A 24,045-nucleotide genomic window follows, 5' to 3' on the forward strand; every position below is an offset into this window, starting at 1 on the left:
TTTTCGGATTAACGAACCTTATTTCGTTTTCGGATTAACGAACCTTCGGAATTACGAACCTTATTTCGTTTTCAGATTAACGAACCTTATTTCGTTTTCGGATTGACGAACCTTCGGAATTACGAACCTTATTTCGTTTTCGGATTGAAGAACCTTCGGAATTACGAACCTTATTTCGTTTTCGGATTGACGAACCTTCGAAATTACGAACCTTATTTCGTTTTCGGATTGACGAACCTTCGGAATTACGAACCTTCGGAAATACGAACCTTCGGAATAACCGAACCTTCGGAATTACGAAGCTTCGGAATTACGAATGTATGCGGTTTACACAGCATCCGGCACGGCGACCGTGCACAGCACCACGGCTATCCGGCACGGCAAAAAAATCGATTACAACTAAATCCTATGAAACTGTTTCCACTTCAACGGTGCCGTGCCGTATTGTACCAACACGGCGTAATTTGCCGGATTTGCAAATCGATCAGCAAGCCATTTTCAGAGCACGGCACACGGATTTTTCACTTCTGGCCAATCACAGTCCAGATAAATTACGTCATTGCCCACATATTTTCTGATCAAGCGACAAATCGCCTGCGGTGATAGTCTATGGGAGTTTACGTGTTAAATGTAAAATCGCACATACACGTAGGTCTACGTGTATTATCTGCTGAAGAGAGGTGACTGAAGGAGGACTTGATCTTGTCATTCTTGGTCTGGTAAGCAACTAATTAAGAACAAGTGTCATTTCGCATACTGTAGAACTGAGCCCCAGAAAGTAGAGCACAAGAAAATAAGGCCAAATAATATAAGGCCGGAAATAATAATCTGGGATAGGGCCTAACCTAACGTTATGATCTAACGTAGATTAGACTCGGTCTAACATAACAACTAAACTAAATCTACCGGTACTACGTACGGTACGGTACGTCTAGAAATGTTAAAAACGTCGTCAGGCATATCTAATTTAGATAGGCTAGATGTGTATCCTAGCCTAAGTTACATCTAACTTAGATCTAACGTTAGACTCGATAAACCATTAGACTGGCCTAACGTTACTAAAGAAAGTTAGACTTAAACTAAATGAAAGTAGTTGCAGTAAACACTGATTTCACGAGAAAGTGTGTAAGACCGAGCTTAATTGTCACTATATTATCGAGGATCTAGATCTGGTACAGTTACATAAAGTACTGAACTTTGTGAAATCTTGAAATCTACGCTGAAAATGTTCATACTGAAGATCACCAACACAGATAAGCGCACATGGGACAGCTAGTGTATTATTATTATTGCTTTGAATGTCAGCCCGACACTTGACCCAAATCCCGTGCTTATTTGCTAATTTCTCAGCAATTACACAATTTCTTCCAGAATCCTTTGGCACATATTTTTTATTTATACAAACAGACACTTTGGTGGTCATTTCATTGGATTCTGTACGACCACGAACTCATTTTGAAATCGTTACAACTGGCATTTATCTTTAACTTAGAGTCTAACTAACATTAGGCCTAATGTTACTTATATGATGGGGTGTCCAAACTTTGCGCACTTTTCAAAAATATTCATCAGGCTTAAATTTTTTCACAAAATATTCATAATTTATACAAAACCAATAAAAAAAAAGTTACCACATTGACGGCAAGATCGTAAACTATAAAATCATGGACGAAAACGTAAAGTAGGTCAGGGGGATTCGCCGGTATCGCGATCTCAAAATTCTATTCCGATCGGCGAATGCGCGCTGTGCTGGATAACCGTTCAGAAAAAGTGTGACCTAACTTCGCGGACCAAAGTTTTTGTGGACATTTAAACAAAAACTCAAGCTCAAAAAGTGAAATATTTATATCAGATTGATGGCAAAATGCTATAGAATCGGTTAGTACCACATTTTAACTCACATTTTTGATGATTTCTGCTTGCAAAATGGTGATATCGTGATGCTTGTTGAGAATATCAGATTTCTTCAAAACGGGCGCTAAACGTGACAAATTTGCCGATCTTTTGCCAATATTTTCATGAATACTGAACTCATCCTAAAGAAACTTACACCAAAGGGTAATTTTAGGTCGCTTTTCACGTTGATGATGTCAGATTTTAAGAATATTGGCTAGTTTTTTTTAGATAATGACCGTCCGCGAAGTATGGACACGCGCGGAGTTTGGACTCACTGCCATACTAGTCTAGTAATAGATCTAATAGTAGACCGGCCAAAAGTCAAAAAGTGCTCTAGATAAGGATTCGACGGCAAAATTTGTTAATGCTTGGCATCCCAGCTAAAAGTCTTGCAAAAATACCCAGGAATAGCGTACGGCCGGATGCCAAGCGCAATTTTGCGTGAAAGTATCATTTTTAGCGTAAAAACTGAAAGAATGTCGAAAATCACGCATTTTGATATTTTGACGGGTTATCATCATATTTTTGATTATCTTTGATATGCAATTATTCTTATTCAGAGTTTCAAATTATAAGTCTCATAAATATGCATTTCAAATTTGATTATTACACACACACATATGGCACAGGGAAACATAAAACCGCGATTTCCTCAAAATAAAAGTTTGTGAAAACTATCAATAGTTTAAAGTTTTTTTACGCAGCTTAAATTCTTCGATTTAACTGCGTTTATCCATCAAATGTATAGTAAATGTCCTAATGCCACAAATATTAAAATAATTTTCAAGTAAGATGGAAGATATCTCACTTTATGTTATCCGAAAGGAGACAATGTGCATTTTACCAGGTGCGCATTTTCAAAGAAAAATTGAAAATACCGTACATCATGTACATAATTACATGTATAAGTGCATTCTAAAGCGAGTTTTTAATTGGATAGCACAATTTGTCAATTCTTTGCATCCCATCTAAAAGTCTTGCGGAAATCCTGAGGAATAACGTACGGGCGGATGCCAAGTGCACTTTTGCGTGAAAGTATCATTTTTTGCGTAAAATTTGAAAGACTGTTGAAAATCACGCATTTTGATATTTTGACGGATTATCATCATATTTTGGGTTATCTTTGATATGGAATTATTTTTATTCAGTTTTAAATTATAAGTCTCATAAATATGCATTTCAATTTGGAATATTACACACACATATATGGCAATATGAAATATAAAATCGTGATTTACTCAAAATAATAGTTTGTGAAAACTATCAATAGTATAATGTTTTTTTTTTTATAATTCTGTTTTTATTATACAAATTGAAATAAATCACAAAATTTACAAATGATTAATAGGTGATTGCAAATCACATAAACACAATTTAGTTACACAAAAAATAACAACCATAATAATAATAAAAAAAACCTACCCACTTATCCTTCCCCCCCCCCCAAAAAAAAAAGGAATGTGGCAATGTGATGACTTAATATCAGTGTTATCTAAACAAAGATAGGTGATTTGTATATGTTTGTGTTCCGCATCTCAATTTCGTCAATTTTAGCGCTAACCGAATAAATACATAATAATTGTTGTCATGGCACACATAGTGAAAACAAATGTTGAAATAAGATGCAAGATATATCATTTCATGTTATATATGCGAAAGATAACAATGCACATTTATCGGATGCGCATTTCTGATAAAATACAAACAGCGCACAATATTACATCTATATTGCACATACTGATATTAATCAGTGCGATACTCATCATGATATTATATAGGATTATGTTTACCTTTGTAGAGTTCGATCTTCTTGCTATTTCAATACCTATTTTTGTCTCGCCTGCATGCATAGCAGAGCAGGACTAAAGGAGCCACTTTTCCGGCGGAGGCGACGGTAGTTTTGATATAACAGCGTCATATCAACCTTGAAATCTTAATCAAGGTTACGTTTTCGAAATTTCGTTATAACTTTGAACGTATAGAAAAAATTAATGACACTTATAACAGTATTCAGGTATTACTGATCGTCTTGCACAAGTTTTAGATCACATGATTAAGGTCAAAGGTCATTTAGAGTCACTGAACTTTGGCCATATGGGGGTATTTTTTCTTAATGTCATCATAACTTTTGAATTTTATTGATCCAGTTCATGATTAAACTTGAATATAAGGGTATTAAAGTATCATGGATCATTTTGCATAAATTTCAGTTCACATGATCAAGATTATACGTCATTTAGGTTCGATGAGCTTATTATTTTATTATCACATGAATGGCGCTTTTGTGAATAATTATTAGTTTCAGTTGTTTCTAATGTTCTGCTGCTATAATTATTATGTGAAAATATGAATAATAAATGTTATTTGGTCTTTTGCATTGCAAGTTATAATTTTCATTTAATTCATTTTGCTTCATTACAGTTTTCGCGTTTGCTATTATCATAGGTCCATGCTGTTATATATCGTAGTCTAAGACGGGGGCCGGACAGCCCGACCTTGGGCAGCCCTGGACATACATGTATGTATTGCCAATGCCAATTTGGGAAATGCAATCTATATATTACAATATCTGCGCTGGACGCTGGTCATTAGCCTTTAGATTTGTTTGTCATAATGGTCGTGCAACTGCATTTCCCAACATGGCAATACATGTGATGAAATGAGTTTTAAGAATTAAAATGTGAACTTAAAGAACCTACTCTTTTAGTATTTCAAACATCATTCTCCACAGATAAATTTTTTTAGCTCATGCAAATGGTTATTGACCGATCTATTTTAATTTCTGGTCTAATGAACTGTTCAATTAACTGATCAAAGAGACCGCAGTTGCATGAAACAACGCCTTCTACATTCTAAAATTGGGAAAATGAGCTACGGACACTGACATAAGCCTTTTGATAGAAGATGCATGGAAGTGAGGGGGAGGGGAAACTTGCCCCCCCCCCCCCCCCAAAAAAAAAAAAAAAAAAAAAAATCAAGAAAAGGCATAAAACAACAGAAGCAAAATAATAGAAAGCTTGTTGGGGAGGGGGTCATTTAGTTATTTATTTATTTATTCTTTTATTTATATATTTATACATATTTATCAATTTATTACAACCTCAATTGAATGTAAATATTGTAATTTTAACAATTTTCTAAAATTAATAAACACAAATTCTTCCCTAAATTAAGGCTTTTGCTTAAAAGACTTGGTCAGTCAGCTCACTCACCAGCAGCGTAGCTAGGATTTTGTCAGCAGAGGAGCACGGGGGCGGGGCTTGGTATTTTGCAGGGGGTACCAAAATAGATTGATTCATCAAGTATTTATTATTAAGTACATATTAGCTTTATTCTCACAAGCACGATTAAGTATCTGACAAGGCCCATTTGAATAATGCGAGCGCGAAGCGCAAGCATTTTTATAATATGCCATGAAATTTAGAGCTGAAAGTTAGAAAGTTACACAATTCGTAAGTGTAATCATGAACATGTAATATAATGTTAAAAATTTCAGAAGTTTTTAATATTCTGACGTGAAAACGGAGCATTTAATACATATTAAAAAAAATGATATATAGCTATTGATGCGAGCGCGAAACGCAATCTGATTTTTATATTCCAATCCCTAAACTGGACATTTTGATGACGTTTTGAAATAAAGAATGTTATGTATCTGTTTTTAAAAAAAATCCAGCACAAGCCGAGCTCGCTTTTTTTTTTTTAATTAGAAACGAAACATTCTAAGGCGCGATAGCTCAATCGGTAGTGAGGGGGTTTCGGTTTCCGGTGGCCTGGGGCCCGTTTCTCAACACATGGACAAGTTAGTCATATCTCTATCCACCAACCACGGAGTTAGTTCCAATCTTTCTAAACCTGTTTCTCGAAAGGCTTCCTAACTAGAATACCTTGATATCGATACTATCGGTAAAAAGAGCAGACGAGACGTAGCCTTAGTCACAAAACAGCATAATTTTCAAAAAGAAAAATTATGACAAAATTGCAAATATTGTGATGAATTGGGAAATAAATCTTTTCAAAATAATAACACAGGTGAATTAAGTATCATACATACTTAGACCATGACGACTGGAGCATTCAATTGCAGAGAAAATTAAATTATGAATAATTCATTGCATGACAAAAAAAATCACTTGTGGACGTTGAGATGGGTACCCCCGGGATATCCAATTTTAATAGTTTACGAAAGTAAACCATTACGGTTTTCTTTGTAAAATGATGATAATTATACGGTTTTTTACGATTCCAAACGTCATCAAAATACAGTTTAACGAAACGTTTTTAATCATTGTTACCGAAACATACGATATTTGACAATTTATATGCATAAATTAGAGATAGAACTTATTCAACTGTTAATAGGGGTCTGAAAACAACAAATACGAGTTCAGTTATGGATGGCCTGACGTGGTACAATCTTTATCAATTAAATCATTTTACTATTTCAAAATGAATGGTTTTGTGGCGTTTTACCAACAGTTTTTATAGTTTCTTTGTATTACAATTATCATTGAATGCATTAACCCACTTGTTTTGTGTAATTTCAACCTCTATGATTGATTACGTAAGATTATAATTTTAAAATTTCTAGGCACTTTTGCATGTCATAGTCTATCCACGTGATGCCACTACGTCATTAAGAAAGAAGTTATGACAGGTTCGGAGGTGTCATAAATATTTAGTGAGGTTGTTGTACCCGATCTTGGTAAAGAGGGCTTCGTGAAACGGTTAGCGGACAAGTAGCTCACTATCTCCGATTTAGTCAAGAAGTTAGACTTATGACGGTGTTGAGAAACGGGCCCCTGGGTTCGATTTCCACTTGGCGCGCTAGTGCCAAGTAAGGCATTTAAATGGTAGTAAGGCATTTTAATCCTATAGGTCCCTCGGAGAGTACCTTAAGCCATCGGTCATCTGGTTGCTTGCTTAGAAGCATTCACGCTTTCTTAGCAAATGAGGTAAAACAAAAATCGTCAAATCATGAACAATGATCAGTATTTAATTATAGCATTTGTTGCAAGCGCGAAGCGTGAACTGAAAATGTCGAATTAAACGAAGGATTTTAAACATTTTTTTTAATGTAGAAAAAGATGAATATCTTACTTAACAAAAACGTTAGCGCAAAACCGCGAGCTAAAATTGGGAGAGACTAAGAGCTAAAGATTGCACATACAGTATTCACATTTATTTAATAATGGACTGGATGCGACTGGATTCTGAGAAGTTGACACTTCAAGCAAGGTTTTTTTTTAAACAGATAGCAAGTTATTTATCTCATATATTAATGCCAGCGCGAAGCTCGAGTCGAAAATTTATTTGCCATCTTTTTGTAATCCCGTGTAGGGTGCCTATCTCGCTAAACCACAATAAAATATACGCTCGAATCGCGAGTAGAATACTTGGGTATATTACAGCGGCGTACCCAGGATTTTCCAAAGGGGGGGGGCAATTTTTTTGGAGGATATTTCGTCCGCGAAAAAAAATTACAAGCAAAAAAAAAAAGGGTTTTAACCACAAATAAAGGATTTTGTACCAGAAAAAAAAAATCGTCAGGGGGGGGGGGGCAGGGGTACGTCCCCTGCATGAGTTGTGACTCGTCGGGGGGGGGGGCAGTCTGCCCCCCTTTACGCTAGTGGTATATTATTTTGAAAACGTACTTATGTACTTATTCATGTAATTATGTTAATAATTTACAGTATCTTCAATTTTACATTAAAAATGCCCCCACCCGCTCCCCGCTAAATTTTGCATGCCCCCTTTCGAAAATATTTCTTCCATCTTACTTGAAAATTCTTTTAATATTTGTGACATTAGAAACGATCGATATTCAATAGATGAACCAATTTAATCGAAGAATTTAAGTTGTAAAAAAAACTTACCTATCTTTGTTTAGATAACACTGATATTAAGTCATCACATTGCCATATTCCTTTTTTTTTTTGGGGGGGGGAGGATAAGTGGGTAGGTTTTTTTTATTATTATTATGGTTGTTATTTTTTGTGTAACTAAATTGTGTTTATGTGATTTGCAATCACCTATTAATCATTTGTAAATTTTGTGATTTATTTCAATTTGTATAATAAAAACAGAATTATAAAAAAAAAACATTATACTATTGATAGTTTTCACAAACTTCTATTTTGAGTAAATCACGATTTTTTAATGTCATATTGCCATATATGTGTGTGTAATATTCCAAATTGAAATACATATTTAGTAGACTTATAATTTGTAACTCTAAATAAAAATAATTCCATATCAAAGATAATAAAAAATATGATGATAATCCGTCAAAATATCAAAATGCGTGATTTTCGACAGTCTTTCAGATTTCACGCTAAAAATGATACTCTCACGCAAAAGTGCACTTGGCATCCGCCCGTACGTTATTCCTCAGTATTTCCGCAAGAATTTGAGCTGGGATGCAAAGAATTGACAAATTGTGCTATTCAATTAAAAACTCGCTTTAGTGTGTACTTATACATGTAATTAAAAACTCGCTTTAGTATGTACTTATACATGTAATTATGTACATAATGCACATTGTCTCCTTTCGGATAACATAAAATGAGATATATTCCATCTTACTTGAAAATTCTTTTAATATTTGTGACATTTACTATACATTTGATTAAGTAAAGCATTTAAATCGAAGAATTTAAGTTGCGTAAAAAACTTTAAACTATTGATAGTTTTCACAAACTTTTATTTTGAGGAAATCGCGGTTTTATGTTTCCCTGTGCCATATGTGTGTGTGTAATATTCAAATTTGAAATGCATATTTATGAGACCTATAATTTGAAACTCTGAATAAGAATAATTGCATATCAAAGATAATCAAAAATATTAAAATAATCCGTCAAAATATCAAAATGCGTGATTTTCGACATTCTTTCAGATTTTACGCTAAAAATGACACTTTCACGCAAAATTGCGCTTGGCATCCGGCCGTACGCTATTCCTGTGTATTTTTGCAAGACTATTAGCTGGGATGCCAAGCATTAGCAAGCATTAACAAATTTTGCCGTCCAAAGTATAAAAAATCGTTTTGGCCGGTCTACTATAACGTTAGGTAGACCTATAAGTAACGTTAACAAAAGTTAGACCTGTTTGTCTAACGTTAGGCCTCGTCAGTAGTCTAGAGTCTAGACATAGGTCTAACGTTACTAAGACTAGTACATGTAAGTTAGACCTCTGAACGAATATCATGAATTCCGGGATGAATTATTAAGATATAGACTAGCCTAGCCTAGTACTTTAGTTTTAGTAGTAGGGTCTATAATAGATGAGAGAGGCACTGGGTCGTTTTGTCAGCAGCAAGAGTGGCAGATAGGAGGGTCGCAATGAATTAATAAGAGGGGATCTGGAGTGGTGAAACTTGGGTAGCCTAAACTGAAAGAAGTTAGACCGATTGCTCAGTTTGACCATATTTTTGTGGGACCCTCTGTTCTAGATCGAAGCAAATGGTGGAAAGTGGATCTAGACCCTAGTGGGAATTTTGGAGTCCTAGGCTAAGGAGTAAGGCTAACTTAGTTATTTCCCACAAACTCTCTGGAAAAGACTAGGCCTACGAATAAATAATGAAAAAACCTAGACTCTAAATCCTCCCCATATGACACAGGCCTAGCTAATTAACGTTAGACCTTGTTTTCATTGAAATATAGAGTCTATGCCTAGTCACTAACTTTAGGCTACTATAATTTTGGAGAGAACTTGCATTAAAAAAAGTTATTGTTTCAAGTTTGTCAAAAATTGTCAGTCTGTTATTATGTAAAGGATTTTAAAATGGGCGCCCTTTCCTTTATCTAGGGGCAGCTCAATCGTGGGGCGATGGGAAGGGGTTTGGGTTGGCACTGGCTTGCCCGAAAAAAAATCCCCCAGAACAAAAGTGACCCTTTTTCAATATGAAATATGTCCTTTGTGTGCTGGCATAACTTTTAAATCTGCACATTTCTGTCCCAAAATTTGATTGCTTTATTTGTGTAATTTCATTCTTTATTCATTGGTTTATTTTCTATTTAGTATTATTATCATTTTTTTTTTGGGGGGGGGGGGGCTGAAGTGATTGGGTGCGTATACCATACGGAGAAGACATAATTTGCTGACATTTTATTCAACAAACATTTCATCCCTATAAAAACATCATATGGCTGAGCTTATAGGCTCTCATGGAGGCAAAGAATTGTGCCTCTATCTTTTTTTTCTTAACATGACCCTAATGTTTACATGTACCTTTTTTCTCTACAACTAAGCAAAATCATTTCAATTAGGAGAATTTCTATTTGTGCATTATAAAAATGGGACCCTGATCAGCAAGCCTGCCAGTTACAATGTAAATGTAAGAAATTGCTGATTGGGCACTGGCCTTTCCCTAATCGCTTTTGCAATTCTTCCTTTAAACCTTTATTATTACTATTATTTGCTAACAAAATTTATATGGAATGTGTTGCATGACAGATAACCAACATGGAAGAAGCCCTTATCCTAGAAGTGTAGGAAAATCCAATCCTGTATGACAAGAGATTGGAGATGTTCAAGGATACAGAAGTAAAAAATTATGTATTACATGACATTGGGCGTCAGCTTGCAATCTCAGGTTGGTATTATTTTACGTCATATTAATTTTTTCAAAGTTCACGATTTTTTCACTATCAATTTGAAGAAAAATATTGAACAATGTAAAAGAGTTATATTTGTATGTGGATGTTAAAACGTTTAAAAATGTTTAAAAAGCAAATCAAGTTCACAATCTAACAACTGTAGCTAACTTGTGGTTGTTGTAATTCAATGAATATCAATGGTAAGTTTTGGTCATTATGGCCATTTTTAAAATTGTTTGCACATGTGTAAGATAGTCTAGTGTTTAAAAAAAAATAAAGTAAATGAGACACAAAGTAAATGAGTATGTAAATGCAGAAAGAGACCTTGCTTTGTGATGTGGACCAAAAACTATATACCAACCCCTCCTCACAAATACGTAATATAGATATCACGTCACTTTTACAAGCAAAAAAAATGAAGGAGGCAAAATTCTTTACTTTCAAAAGCATGTTGTCCATTTTCACATTGAAATATTTCGGGGTAGGTTATAGGAATTAGATTTCGTGTTGTTTTTTTTAATTATGTTAAGGTGACGTAGCGAGTTGAGGGACAACTTCCTAAAAAAACGACAGAAAATGGAGAGGAAGAGTGGTGACGGAGCTCCCTCAAATGCAGCACGTAAATACAAGTACAGTGAGGCAATGTAATTCCTACTTCCCCACATACATAATCGAGAGTAAGATATTCAATATTTTGTTTTCTTATCCCAGGGAAGAGACAATATGTGTATATCAATTTGAATTCATGCAAAGAAATGTATTTTATAAATTATGAATTCTGATATTGTGCTGCACTTGACCCAGGTTTAGTTTCTGGGTTCTGACAGGAATTCCTTGCAACAGGAAACGGTCGGGCAACTGCTATGGTATCAACATAGAGATAGCTCTATATGGTATCAATTTGCACTTTGTGCACTCTGCAGGGTGGATATGAGAGCTCTCATACAAACTATACAAATCATTTTGAATTATACATGGATGATTGGCTCATTCTCTCATGTTTACATCAACCCGTTTTCTGTAATTATTATATACATCCACATTTTCATTCAATATGATTTATCATATTTGTACTTGACTACCTGTGCAAAATAGTACAGGTTAATGGGTGTTGCATTTCCCTGAAGTGAGAGCCATTTGCCTTCAGAAAAGTAACCGCCCCTTAAAAAAATAATATAATAAAATAAAACTAAAGAGGTTTCGAATATTAATGAATTAAAGAACAGACAAACTGTATCGACTTGGTACATGAGAGTCGATTTTTTAGTATTCATTATTATGAGTAAAACATATGAAATAAATATGAACATATGATTTTTCTGTCAACAGAAAAAGTTCAATCTTGGATCCTGTGTTTGATGTGGACACACCAGGAGAAGCCTGTACCAAACAGGAAGAAACTGAGCAGGAGAATGGTGACATCTGTCCACATCGTGGGTCAGGCTTCCTCGTCATCGTCCTCAGGCACGTCCGCAACATCAGTCCAGTCTTCAAGTCCCAAATTCACTTCAAATCGAGGAGACAATGTTGCAGTATTTTCAAAGCAGCGATAGTCATGGTGACAACTTAACTGTAGATCCATTTTTCTCCAACTTGTCTCCATTGTCCCACACCGTAAAAGTTACCTCAATGCCAGCTCCATTGCAATGAGGTTAATTTTCGGTCTTCTGAACATTGAACATACTACTATAGGAATTAAAGGTTCTGTGTCATCTAAATCCAAGTCGATTCCTATTGATGTTATAAACGTCTCACATGTTACAATTTAAGAGTCTAAATAGATTTTTTTTAAAAAGTTAACAGAAAATGTTCTAACTCGCTATGCTCCACCGCTAAAAAGAGAGCTGATATCTTATCCCCTCTGACATCACTCAATATTCATCCGATTGTTAGCTAACAAAGGGACAGTGGTTTGTAGTTTGCCAGAGCTAACAACCTGTTAACAGTCTCAACATAAAAGATGCAATGTCAGACATGCAGCATCACCAACAAATGGAAAGCGGTGTACATATGATTACATCTGAAAGACTTATGATAAATCCATATGAAATAAATCATTTGCAGGAAATCTACAACTTTAATGACTGATATCGTATTATAAACAACTACACCATAAAATGTGCTATTCTAATTTCCACTTGAATTTTTTACTTTAAAGTCTCTCATTGTTACAGTTGCAAGTCAGTCTCAATTTGCAGAAATTACGATTGTAAAGGATTATGATCTTCCTCTTTTGTAGATCTGGGAAATATCGGCTGAACATGTTCACCATTTATTAAAAATATGCTTATGTTTTAAATTATACTTGAATTTAAAATCAGGATTTGTTCACAGATAAGAGAAGATGAACATTTTGCACATCACAGAAATTTGGTTCGTGCAAATATTAACATGATTACTAGTAATGCACTATCAAATATCAACACATGAAACCAGTTACTGTGAAAATAAAAATGATGGGTACTGGACGGAACGTGGTACAGGTAATTTCTGGACTAATGTTTTAGTTTGGAAATAGATTTAGGATTGTTTGAAATATTACAAAATGTTACCAACTAAATTTTATCTCTAAACAGAATGGCAATGACACTCCTGGGGCCTGTTTCATAGAGAGGTACAACTATCACGACTTTGTCTTTAATATGGCAACTACCATGGTGATATGGCGCATCATCCAATTATAATTGAGGTTTCCATGGTAGTTGCCATAATGTTAAAGTACTTTTGAAATGGGCCCCTGGACATGAAGAATACTGACAAAAGAAAGTTGATGGTGAAATAAAAAGAATACATTTATCTTCAAGAAAGTTTTTGCCGCCCCATGCATTTTTTTTGTTTATATATATATATATATATCGTTTTATTTTTTACTGTAATAAATTCATGAGCATCACTTTTATTTTCAACAACTAATATAATGTAGAGTACTGATTGTTCACAGATAGACCTCTCAGCAATCAGTCATTCACAATCAAACTCAAAGAATATCAAACAGCTAGGAGAAGAAGAACCTAAAATTTAATTGGAGTTGAACTAAACTCAAAGAAACGATGTCGACAAAATGAAGTCCAGTGTTGCTCTGATTTATTGGGCCAGACCTCACTTGGCATTGATTTTAAAGAACAAGTCCACCCCAACGAAAAAGTTGATTTAAATATAAAGAGAAATATCCAACAAGCATAACACTGAAAATATCAAGTCCGATGTAAAATAAGAAAGTTATGATAATTTAAAGTTTCGTTTGATTAAAAAAAACAGTTATATACACATCCTGATCGGTATGCAAATTAGGAGACTGATGACGTCATCCCTTCACTATTTCTTTTGTATTTTATTATATGAAATATGAAATGTAATTTTCTTCTCATTGTCAAGAGAAACAACAATTAATCAATTCCTCCCTGAACATGTAGAATTAGCATGGGTTCAGTCAAGTTGGTCCTTATTGTCAAATAAATGAAATATTGTATTTTTCAAACAATAAAAAAAAAAGAAATAGTGAGGGACATCATGAACCGTCTCATTTGCATGTCACTGAGTTGTGCATATCACTCTTTTGTGAAAATAAGCGAAACTTTAAAATGTCATAACTTTCTTTTATGTCATAACTTTCTTATTTTACATCCGATTCTGCATGAAATTTTTCAGAATTATGCTATAGGCCTATAGTTTGACTTTTTTCTATTTATTAAAATCAACAGTTTTCTTGGGTGGATTTGACATTTAAACAAATAATATAGGCCTACCGTATTCGAATATGTTCAGAAATAATTTCGTATAATACATTTAACGAAGATTCTGCTAGGATCGAAAGCTTAGGCCCCTTTTTGACTTTCTAATTTACTCCTTTTATTAGATAAGCAGTTTTCAGCAGCTTCTTTTTGCCAATAAATTTAACTAATAGAAACAGTGAGAATAGAAGAATCCAGAAAAGTGGAAGAACTAAGGGTGTAAGGTGAACCAATGAGCATGAGGTTAGGATGATATGAATGAAGAAGAATGTTCTGAATATAAATGAGAAGACAATAGAAACATGTGGAGTTGGAATGGCAATAGAATGAGATGTATAAACTAAGGAATGAGATAACAGGTGACAATGGTAGAGAATGGAAAAAGAAGTATGGAAAGCAAAGCGTAAGATAAAAAGATTAATCATGACAAAATTTAAATAGAACGATCCATTCCCGTATAGACGAGTGAATAAAAGAAAGAATATTGTGTCTGTCCAATGAGCAGTCCGTCAGATTGATTGAGGCTTCTTGGTGGAATTCAAGACAAGATTAATTTATACATAGATATATGTATATATATCGTGTATATACATACACGAAAACCCTTAAAGGAGAATGAAACTCTTGGAGCAAGTTAGCTTTTGTGAAAGCAGAAAAATCAAAGAATAAGATCAACAAAATTTTGAGTAAAATAGGACTAGCAATTGAATGTCGAGATCACTAATGCTATGGAGATCCTCCCGTTGGCAATGCGACCAAGATCTGTGATGTCACACACGTACAACTCTCCCATTTGGACTCTGAAAATATACCCCAAAACATCTCTTTTTGCTCATTGTAATCATATGACAAATGATTCATCAATGATATAATGTTGTGAAACCTCTGTACTTGTCATCTCATAAAGAGAACACCTCACCTTGTGATAGACTCTATAAAAGTGAGAATATAAGTGAAATAAATACTAAAGTAATGAGGGAGTTGCACGTGTGTGACATCACAGATCTTGGTCGCATTGCCGATGGGAGGATCTACATGGCACTAGTGATCTCAATATTCAAATGCTCATAACTTTCTTATTATTCATTCAATCTTCCTCAAACTTTCAACAATATGTTTCTTTGATTTTTCTCTTTGATATTGATTCAGCTGGTTTCAAGGGTTTCATTCTCCTTTAAAATTACTTCTTGCCACGCCTGAAGCAGGCTTCTTTGCCTTGGGTTTTCCTGGGTACATCGGACGGTTTTGCCTGCCGGACGGCATCCGAGCACGGCTTTATATTGCCGTGCCGTGGGGCAGTGGAAACTGGAAAACGGCACGACGTACCGTATGCCGTGCCGGAATGCCGTGCACGGTCGCCGTGCCGGATGCTGTGTAAACGGGCCTTTATTAGTCAGATTTGGTATTGAATGCAAGGTATCAATCTCTTCAGGAGAACCCACTCTTTCTTTTGAGACCATGTCTTCATTTGATTCTCAGTATAAGCAACACTGCATTTAGACACCTTTTGAATACACTTCAGAATTTCCGAAAGGAATCATCACTCTCTATCAATATTTTCAAAACAAAGGCAATGTGGATAGGAGCCTGTAAAGATTATCAACATTCACTAGAGAATATCCAGTTTGAGAAGTCTTTGACAATTCTTGGGGTAGATATAGCTTATTCACCCAATGTTTTTTCTTTACAATTGCAAAGAACACTTAATAAAATTAGAGTGCAGTTGAATTTATGGAAATCTCGTCATTTATCTTTAATAGGCAAAATACAAATTGTCAAAAATTTTGCCTTTTCGCAATTACTTTACTTTGCAAGTTTGTCAAAAATCCCAGATTATTATATAAAAGAAGTTAATAAGTTAGTTTTGGGGTTCATTTGGAACGGCCCTGACAGGATAAAAAGGGAAATACTTGTTAAGCAGTATGAAGATGGGGGGCTCAAAATTATATGCTTAAAATCTCTTCTACAAGTGCAAAAAGTCAAGTGGATACAAAGAGTTTTTACATCCAATTCAAAGGGATGGAAGATTATCTTGTTGACACTGCTTCAAAATGTAGGTGGTGACTTTATATTACATTGTAATTATGATCTTAATATTTTAAACCTGACAATTCCTGAATGGTACAAAGATGTCATGGTTAGTTGGAGCACAGAATTTCAAAAAAACATAAAAATATGTAACCAAATACTATGGAATAATAGATGCATATTACAAAATGGAAAATCTTTCTATAAGCCAGAGATAAAAAACAAAGGTTTTGTTAAAGTGTCACATATGTTGGATGAGTATGGCAGACCATTAAGATGGAAAGATGCCAAAAATAAAGGCTTAACATTTGTTGAATACTTTTTGCTTCTTGACTGTTACAAGTTTATGCCATCAAAATGGAAAGTATTTTTTCTATCTCAAAACTTTCATCCCATTGTCGACAACATTTCATTTATTCCAACTTTAACTATTGATGGCATCACTAGAGAAGTAACGGGTGTACCAAAGTATATTTTTTACACATTTTTTATGAAGGAAAATAACCCATCAATTTCGAATATATTTACACGTTTAAAAGACACTTATGGGTTTCAACAAGAAGAAGTAAGAGAACTCTTGAAACTACCTATACGTACTACTATAGATACGAGACTTCGAGCTTTACAGTTCAAGATTATTAATAATTTGATTCCTACCAAGAATTGGTTATTCCGTATTAACAAGGTAACTGATACACTTTGCACATTTTGTAAAGTATCACCAGAAACTCTAGTGCATCTTTTTTATTCTTGCCATGTCGTTAACCAATTTTGGAATAATGTTGGTACACTTTTTGCTTCACTAGATCTTCCTGATTTCCTCTCAGAAAGATATGTTCTTTTTGGTATCTGTAAGCCCCAAATTCCCAGAAATATATTTATATTGAACTTTCTGCTCCTGTCAGGTAAACAATATATTTTTAGATGTCGATGTGACGAAACAAAACCTACTCTCCCCAATTTTTGTAACTTTCTTTTATAATTTGAAACTGTTGAACATACCATAGCACAAAGGAAATGCAAATTAGAAAAACATGATGGCAAGTGGGCTATCATTCTGAATACTTTAAAGAGGCAATAAAGCAGAAGGCTGTTTTTGTTATGTTTATTAATTTTTTTTATATAGGCCAAGTGCCTGATTTTTTTTGGTGTTGTTGTAAACAAACATATATGTTTTTTTATTTTATACTATTTTGTATGTTAGACATGTTATTTTATATGCCAACGTCATCTGAACTTTTATATGTGATCCATTATATCATGAATGTTTTGTTATGTATATTTTGATGAAAAGGATCAATAAAAAGAGGCGCGATAGCTCAGTCGTTAGAGCGGGGGTTTCGGATTCCGGTAACCCGGGTTCGATTCCCAAGTGGTGCGCTAGTGCCCTTTGGTAAGGCATTTATCCTCATTACCAGGTCCCTCGGAGAGGACCTTAAGCCGTTGGTCCACTGGTTGCTTGCTCACAGGCATTCGTGCTTTCTTAGCAGTCAGGTAAAACAACCTCGGTATAACAACCTCGGTATAACAAAACATGAATTACAAAAAAATAAGCAACACTGCCGTCAGAGTCTGCCGTGTGTTGCTGCCCTCTACGTTCGTTGAGCGCCTTCATCTCTATAGGGCACACGCACTGAACTAGAGATACGTGGAATGCGTGTCCCTATTCCCAACGTACACAAAGCCGTGCGGCAACGAAGAGCATCGGGCTTCACGCTCGACTGAGCGCGCCGCCATTTTGCTAGGTCAATACTGGCTGGTCGGCAAATGCTGCGTGTATATAGGCAGATGGGAGAAAGGAACGCAAAGAAAGTGTTCCTTGTGCTGTTTAAAGTTTTAGTTTGCTTTGTTACATCATGAACTATATGTTATCGAATACTTTCATAACTGAAAATGTTGATTTAGTCACATTTTTGTATTAAAGGGGAGTAAACATACAGTCATGAAATCATAAAAAACTCGACCTTTTTCACGCGCACGCTGTGACAAGGAAAGGCCCCACAACAAATATGCTTTCTGAGTAGGCCTAGCTGGTTGCATAAAAAAAAATCTTTTAACGATTAGAAATCATGTCCCTTTCTCTAGCTTTTTTTTTAAACCTCCCTTCTCATTCAACTATTCATCTCATCTCAATTTTGAGTAAATATTCCCTTCCCTCCCTCTCATACTCTTCAATCACACATTCAGGGTGAAAAATTGAATAGAAGTTTAAGGGCAAGAAGGTTGTTACTTTTAATGAGCCTTCAAAGTTGGACCTTCGTGTGCTCAGCAAGGAAATATCTACTATAAAGTACCGTGTATGTAAAAATGGGCACAATAGAATTTGAATTCTTATGAAATTTAATTTGGAAGAGCATGGATGTTGCACGACATGTGCTTACATCAATACACTTTTACATAAAGGAATGGGTGATGGATAAACAAAACCAAGTCAACTCTAACAAGTTTACTATTAGAGCACAAATCAGAAAGTCATAGCAATGGTAATTCCATTTAAAAAGTTGTTGCACTAAATTTCGCTTATTTTCACATACCAGTTATATGCATATCCTGGTGAGTATGAAATATTCCACAAGTCAAAAATTGTACAAAAAGACCACTACCTCTTGTCAAATGACCAGACGTCCCGTATTTCCCGGGATCGTCCCGTATTTTGCTCCTTAATTTGTCCCGGCGTCCCGACAAACCCTTCCCGGGACATATCTGTCCCGTATTTTTAGAATATTGAACAAAATATAGTTGATAAATTAAAAAGTGACGAATTTTCATCACATAACCAAACAGAATGACGAAGCAGAGACAACAATAAATCGATAACTAAAACTTTTGCAAGTTCTGTGGGTGATTTTTATCCTAACCAAATACATTGCAAACGAGCTGGCTTCCTGCCTGTCACTCACACTAGTACGAGGTTAGTATTATTGCCTGCATGTGTGTGAAACAGGCTCTATGCATGTAGGATCGGATGTATGATGCAAACAATCTCACATGATAAACAGTTTTTCCACCAAAATAATCACAAAATCGGCGGAAAATTTTTATGATCATAATTCTCAGATTACTGATTTAATAGGATCGGAGGAACAAGTTTTTGTTAGTTTTCATAATGGGATCTACATGCAGTTGTTTTAGCTTTTTGAGTCTTGTTGTGTAGGATGCCGGCGCTCTTTCCTCTCATTTGTAAGTTGACAATGTTTCACTTTGAAATTTTATTCATTTCTAAACCACTTAGTTTTCCAAAATTTAAAAAAAACACCAAATATCATTATCATTTCTGTTAGATGACTGGATTGCTTTTGTTTGCTTGAAGTTTGAACTTTTTCCTCTATCCTTTTTATCCTTCATCCTTCTATCCTTGTTTTTTTTTTGTTCCATCTACATCTTTTAATATTTCATACCTTTCTTTCCTGATCCTTTCTGTGTTTTAATTTTCTTTCTTTCCTTCTTCCTCCGTATCTGCCATTTTTATTTCCGTCATTTTTTCTTTCCTTATACTTTTATTTACTCCCTTCCTCACCTTTTTCTTTTCGTTTTTTCTCTCCTTCCATTATTTTTTTTATTTTCTCCTCCCTTCAATCTTTCCTCCCTCTCTTTCATTCTTTCTTTCATTCTCTATTTTTTTCCTTCTTCTTCTTTCCCCTTATTCTTTCTTTCTTTCCCTCCCCCTTCCTTCATTTTCCCTTCCCGTTTTCTTCTTTCAAAGAAAAAAAAAAAAAATTTCTTTCCTTTATTCTTTGTTTCCTCCTCCTTTTTCTTATTTTGTCTTTCACACATCTTCCCTTTCTTTCTTTTTATTTCTTTCTATATTGGGTGAATTCAAAGAATGACAGAAACTTTTTTTTTCTCTTTTATTCTTTCTTTCATCGTCCTTTTGATTATTCTAACTTTCCGCTTTTATTTTCCCCTTCATTTGTTCTTTCTTCTTTCTCATTTCTTTTCTTTCGTCTTTTTTTTCTCTCCTTCATTCTTTCGTTATCCCTCCCTTCCAATTCTTTTTATTTTTTTCACAAGTATAACATCGTGTAGCCTTCTTTGATGAGGCGATTGTCCCGTATTTCATTTTGTGAAATCTGGTCACCCTGAATTAGACCCTTTTTTTTAACTACATGAATTACCAGGTCCCAGTACATTGTGCATATAGAAATATGTTTGTACATGATTGGCTTAATGACATTAAAATACACTTTGCCACACTATTAATTTTATATTTATAGAAAAAACATATTGCATCTTGCACACATTTTCAATTGCCTTCTACGGCGCGCTCTCGAACAATTGACCTAGCAAAATGGCGGCGGTCACGTGACTTATCGATTTCGCCGGCGCTGTTTTGCTTGGGTGAACACGACTTCCACGTATTTTTAGTTCAGTGGGCACACGAGAGTAATTCATCTGCGCGCAAAGCATGTCGGACAGGCGTAAGTAAAGATCACATGAATTTATTGATTAAAATAATTCATTAAAAATAGATCAAATGTTTGTATATCAAAAGAAAAACGATAGAGATAATGCTATGTTCATACTCTTTCATAATTAAGGCGTTTGGGGAGGCTCGACTGCATTTTTGTATTTCATTTTAATTATTATTACCCACAATGCAGTTCTGGTTTTTCTGGCAATGTACTGGCCGAAATTATGGTTAGTGTTATTTCAGGCCATTTAACTTTTGATTGAGCTGGGCAAAGTACCTGATTAACATATCAAGTCTTAATGTACTGTTAATTGCGACTAATGTCAGTGAATTAAAGCAAAATCTATCGAGGGATTGATTTTTAATGATTTTTTGATGAGTGAATGGGGGTCTGTAATACTCATGTGTGCCCTATAATAAATTGAGGTAAACTAATTCCAAGTACGGTATACCGTATACCGGCCAGAACTCGAACAACTGGCTCAACTGCCAGCGGCTGCGTCAGTGCGCCTTTCATTGCCAGCGCAAACGCGTATCGGAGAATTACAATACGCAACGGGGCTCCTGCCGGGTAGGCCACGATCGTGCCGTTGCAAACATGCGCAATAAGCATAACAAAAGATAATTAACTTGGCAAAACTAGTCTTTTTACTTCACAATTTGAGTAGCGGTTGATCTTATTCGCGATTTTTACGGGGTGCCCGTAATCAGTATTTTTACGGAAATTTCACCTTTTTTAATAAAATTGGAAGAAGTTGACCAAAAAATATACAATATTCCGAAAGTGCTTCTTACGTCGGCTCGGTGTTCGTCAGGGCATCTCGTAATTATGGATAATTATCGTTTCAGAAGGGGAAAAAGATGACACCAACATGACAATTTTTTCAAGCCAGAACTCAAACACCCCGATTTATTGATATTTGCATTTCAACACGTATAATTAATTAATGGTAGACTAGTCTTTATCAAGCATTAATTATGATCTCTTTTCTTTTGATATCAATTTGTTTTCTTTTTTTTGACCAAATGTTTTTTTCTTGTGTGTTAATTTGCCCATTATAATACACATATTTTATTATTTATTTACTCATTTTTTTTTTTTGGGGGGGGGGGGGTGTGGCAAATACTAAGGACGTGGACTTGGATTTTTGTTCTTCAATTTAGCACATGCTTTGAGGCATGGGCGGAAATTCCAGGGGGGACGTGTCCCCCCTACCCAGGGTCTTTTAATTATGATGGAGAAAAATATCATTCACAATCGAAATAATATTAAAAAAAATTAAATGACCTTACATTTTGGGTGAAACCCCCCCCTTTTTTTTTTTGCTTGTCAAATTTTTCTGTTAAAATAACCTTACATTTTGGGTGATAAACTTTTTTTTTTTTTTTTTTGCTTGCCATTTTTTTTAAATGACCTTACATTATATTTTGGGTGATAACCTTTTTTTTTTTGGGGGGGGGGTTAAAAGACCTTACATTTTGGGTGATAACCTTTTTTTTCTTTGCTTGTCATTTTTTTAATGACCTTACATTATATTTTGGGTGATTTTTTTTTTGGGGGGGGTTGTTAATTTTTTTTTTTTGGGGGGGGGTTAAAAAGACCTAACATTTTGAGTGATAACCGTTTTTATGGGGGGGGGGGGGGGTCAGGTCCCCCTACCTTTGGGGACAGATTTACGCCCATGGGAGGGTTCCCTTTTTTTATAATTTTTCACCCGTTTCCTTTTATTTATTTTTGTATAGATCGGGTGATTTTTTTCCTTCATATAAAGACCTTTTTGGTCAGAATACCCCTAGTTTTCATTTTTAATATTTCTTTATTGGGCGATTCTCCCTAATATTAAATCATTTTGATCCAATATCTAATTTTGGTCTTATATCGAGAACCACCCCACGGATCCTTGAGACCTTGACTATGATTGATATAATTTCATCTACATGTTGCTATTATTGTCATCATTATCATTGTGACATTACTTTTGTCATTACTATATATTAAAATTATAATCATTATCTCAAAACATTCTTACCTTTTTCTGTGGTGGTATGGCCAGGACCGAATCCATTTTTTTCTTTCTCTACATTCTAGGCTGGGTATTTTGCTCACTGTGGGCATGCAGGCTATGAACAGTATTTATCCAGGTTTGTATGCAACGGCAGCACCAAGATTTTGACTAGGAAGCAAGTGGGGGGGGGGGGGGGGTTCTAAGATATACTTTTGGGGCCAAGTTTGGCAAAAGCACATTACAATTTACTAAACACTTTTTTCCAGATTTATTTATTTTAAATTATCAGGGGACAACTGGGGAATGCTCCATAATGCCCCCCCCCCCTGCAACCACTTTTAATTTGTATTCAATTCAATTCAATTCTTTTATTTCATTTCCATTCAAAACATAATACAAAGTAATATAAAGTAATACAAATCAAGTACAATTTTACAGAAGGGCATTCTTACTTCGTAAAAAAAACACAGAAAAAACAGTATAATATAGAGCATAAATGGAAATGAGGGGGATCCACTAAAAAGCAAAGCTTGTAAAGTGTGGATCCCCCTTGGAAATGAAGAAAGTATAGTAGACTTATTCTTATATGCGTACATATATGTATTACAGGAAAGAAAAAGAGAACAAAAGAAATCATACGGATGCAAATATGATTACTGAACAAATTGCAAAGCTTTTCACACAAAGAGGTCTTCTTAGTAAAGGATGTGTTGCGCAAGACAGAAGAAAGGAAAGAAAAAAAAAACAGAAAGAGAGAGGGGATGACAAGACATAGAAGACAAGACAAAACAAAGGACAGGACAGTACAAGACAAGATAACTACTTTATAAAAGGAGGAAAACTAAGAATGTGAAAGGGCTGACCACGAACCAGCTTGATCTGGTGAAATAACAAAAGATGATATAACTGGACAATATCAGATGAAAAAAGATAAAACAATAAAAGTGAAAAATGTAATGATTAAAGTCAAGATAATGAAGTGTTAGTTCCGTTGCGAAAAATTATAGGAATTAAGCAGGATAAGTTTGAGTTTACGTTTGAATGAATTGAAGGAGACACTGTCTTTAATATTATTAGCTAGTGAGTTCCAGAATTTAGGACCGTTGAATAGGAATGTATTTTTGGCCAGTAAAGTTCTGTAAAGTGGAATGTGAAGTTCGTCAGAGTGTCTCGTGGGGTAGTTATGATAAAATTGAGTTTTAGGGAACATGGCATAAAAAAAAATGGGGAAGTGCATTATTATTATAACTATACATGAAGTGCCCTAACTGTAGTAAATACAGGTCTTTGACTTTCAACAGTTTACTTTCTAGAAAAAGTGGGTCCGTATGAGAACGGAAACATGTACTATAAATAATACGAAGTGCTTTCTTTTG

At 34.9% G+C, this 24,045-nt stretch overlaps 1 long non-coding RNA gene across 1 annotated transcript; it reads left to right on the forward strand.

Annotated features, from left to right (window-relative positions):
• Window positions 1–541: 541 nt before the first annotated feature.
• Window positions 542–11,149, forward strand: LOC135153304 (uncharacterized). The gene is made up of 3 exons (XR_010292756.1): window positions 542–719; window positions 10,351–10,489; window positions 11,024–11,149. It is a non-coding gene; the product is annotated as an uncharacterized LOC135153304 (long non-coding RNA).
• The last annotated feature ends 12,896 nt before the right edge of the window (window positions 11,150–24,045 follow it).

The sequence above is a fragment of the Lytechinus pictus genome, chromosome 2 (genome assembly GCF_037042905.1).
Source record: "Lytechinus pictus isolate F3 Inbred chromosome 2, Lp3.0, whole genome shotgun sequence".
NCBI lineage: Eukaryota > Metazoa > Echinodermata > Echinoidea > Temnopleuroida > Toxopneustidae > Lytechinus > Lytechinus pictus.